The sequence below is a fragment of the Rhyacophila brunnea genome, unplaced genomic scaffold, assembly GCF_057557595.1.
Source record: "Rhyacophila brunnea isolate RB1 unplaced genomic scaffold, BYU_Rbru_1.0 scaffold_12, whole genome shotgun sequence".
NCBI lineage: Eukaryota > Metazoa > Arthropoda > Insecta > Trichoptera > Rhyacophilidae > Rhyacophila > Rhyacophila brunnea.
This window is the reverse complement of record NW_028232774.1, coordinates 42,209,034-42,211,987: the sequence shown is the minus strand read 5'-3', so window position 1 is coordinate 42,211,987 and position 2,954 is coordinate 42,209,034. Positions and strand designations below refer to the sequence as shown.

Here is a 2,954-nt window from a genome sequence, read left to right as displayed (position 1 = left end):
AATTTAGAAACCTTTGCGGGTGTGTGTACAATAACTGACGAAAGTTTCGTTGCAATCGAATGAATGGTATAGGAACCATACGAATAAAAGAAAATAGAATGATGAAGAAGAAGAAGAAGATGATGATTTTTCTAATTCAGAAACCTTTGCGGGTGTACATACAACCACTTACCAAAATTTCATCGTAATCCGATGAATGGTATAGGAACGCATACGGGACAGACAGAAAGACAGACAGACAAACAGGCATACAGACAGACAGACAGACATTCATTTATATATATAAGATATAGCCTATACTCTTCACGAAAGTGCAAGCAATAAGTTAACAAAGTTTTATCGCAATCAGATGAACGGTATGGCAGTGCATTCAATACGAACAAACAAACAAACAAACAAACACACAAACAAATATTATTTTTTATATATTAGAAGATAAGGTAGGTAATGTCTTTACCTAGAGGCACCTAGCGTGACCTAGCGGAAAAATACGAAGCTTGCAATTTTTGATAATTTACAATTTCATTAATAAATATCTATCTGACAACATTAAAAAGAAAAATATTTTTTATTTTGAGTCAAAGATAAACTTACAATTATTATTGTAAAAAAATATTATAAAAAGGCTTTCAAGTTAGGTATACACATTTTATAATATTTTATAAAAATCGATGTTTTTTAAAATAGATATAAAAACTATGAATTAGTCAAAAATCTCTTAGGTGATGCTTATAAAACTTAATAAACTAAATTTTAATAATAAATATGACCATAAAATATATGTAATATTAGGGTGGGATCCGATTCAACAAATTCACATTTTATTACATTTTTTACAATTGTAAGTTTATCTTTGACTTAAAATAAAAAATATTTTTATTTTTAATGTTTTCAGATACATATTTATTCATTAATACAGTTGAAATTGTAAATTATCAAAAAAATATCTCAAATTGCAAGCTTCGTATTTTTCCGCTAGGTGCCTCTTTAAAAAAGGCTCAGTGAAGACTTCGCCTTAAGACATATTTTGTGGTCATAAAAAATATTATTAAAATTCAGTTTATTAAGTTTTATATACTGACCCTAAGAGGTTTTTGACTAATTCATAGTTATATTATTTTTTTATTTATTTTAAAAAACATCGATTTTTATAAAAGGTCCCAATATTGAAGCGCGATCGACTATAAATGTAAGAGAAATCACAAAAATTACGAATAGCGCAGCGTGTCGTGGAAATGTGCATGTTGGGCATAACGCGGAAATATCACAAAAACCCAACGGATAAGAAAGCAGACAACAAGGGTACTTACGCGATTTGATAGAGATCGCTAAGCAGATGAAATGGCAATGGAGTGGACACTTCCCTCGGCAAGTGGACAACCGCTAGACAAATTTAATGCCGTCATGCATTGGTACCCAATGGACACTAAACGCCCACAGGGTGGCTATAAAACCCGCTGGATGGGCGAACTCATAAAGTTCAGTGGGTGTACGTGGCAGCGAAGAACTAAGGACCGAGAAGAGTGGGGGAGCTATGGGAAGGCCTTCATCTAGCAGTGGATCGACCCCGGCTTATTTTCTTTTTTAATATTTCCTATCATACTGAAATTAAAACATAAAAAAATATAAAAAACATAAAAAAATAAAATGAAGCCCTTGTGCATATAATTTATATACATATAATTTATATAATAGGTAGGTACTATAATGTGTGTACAATATAGTTTAGCAGGGTTTAATTTAATTGGCAAGGCTGTGAGGGTAATGGCTAGGTAAGGTACTATAATTGAATTTTAAAAACTAACCAGCACCATCTGGAAATTATACCTATATTAGTTCAATGAAAACAAAATAAGTACGACTGACAATGTTCAGTGTGCACTATTTATATCGAATCTTAACAGCCTACCTCTACCCCTCGCCACTGGTGCATATCAATTATTGGTTAATAAAAAATATCAAAAAATAGTATATTTTTAGCTGTACACGAATATAAAATTAAAGTCACAATTAATAATATAGGTAATAAAACAAAAATACTATTTTCAATGTACTACACAAGTAAAATCTATAAAAACTAATAAATGTATTAAAAATATGCACCTAAATACCTATCCATCATGAATTTTATTTCGTCGATAATATTACTTTCCATAAATAAGCGGAAGTGATTATAATATACTTAATAATTTCCTCCTATTCATAATTTTAATAATATCAAAGGACACTTTGAAAATACAGAAATAAATTTTTAAGTACCTAAGACAAGAAATCCGTTCTGCGAATAAAATTTAATTTTAAATCAGCGAGAATAGTCAACATTGAAAGCGTGACTTGCAATAAAAAAATAACGGTTTCATTCAACCGAGTCCCAAAATAGTCACGAATGCTTTACCGCGCATTTAACAGATGTCGTTGCCGTCGAGCGCTATTTATAACACACACGCGCAACGTAGCGGCGATTCAGTTACTTAGCGGAATTTCCGTGTTCAGGTTAACTTTGCGCAGTGGCGATATCGTAACCAATGAGGTTTATCCGAGGTGCGATTATTGCTAGTTGAAAACTTTTACCAATACCCCGCCTTGTGGACGTGAAATACAGTCCGCGATGGCAATTTTTGAAAGCCTGTAATGGGCTGCCTTAATAGTATATTTACGAAACCAAGGAGCATCTACTGATCATTGATGGAAGTTGATTGTTGAGGGACACGGAAATTTTTCGTTAGTAAAGCTAAAGTTCAAAAAGTTGTCATTTCACATTTCAATTTTCAATAAATTCTGTAAAGATAAGGGGATCGGGCAAGGTCAACCCGCAACCTTACTATAAATTAAAATTTTAGTACAGTACTATAATTTTGATTCGGCGAAAAATGTAAAATACTATAATTTTTACGCCTTGTTCAATCAGCATCAGTGTTGCCAACCGTACTATAATTATAGTATTTGTACTATAA

General features: G+C 31.9%; 1 non-coding gene across 1 annotated transcript; it reads left to right on the top strand.

Annotated features, from left to right (window-relative positions):
• The first annotated feature begins 2,496 nt into the window (after positions 1 to 2,496).
• LOC147078194 (U4 spliceosomal RNA) lies at positions 2,497 to 2,636 on the top strand. Its single transcript, XR_015069274.1, has one exon. It is a non-coding gene; the product is annotated as a U4 spliceosomal RNA (small nuclear RNA).
• The last annotated feature ends 318 nt before the right edge of the window (positions 2,637 to 2,954 follow it).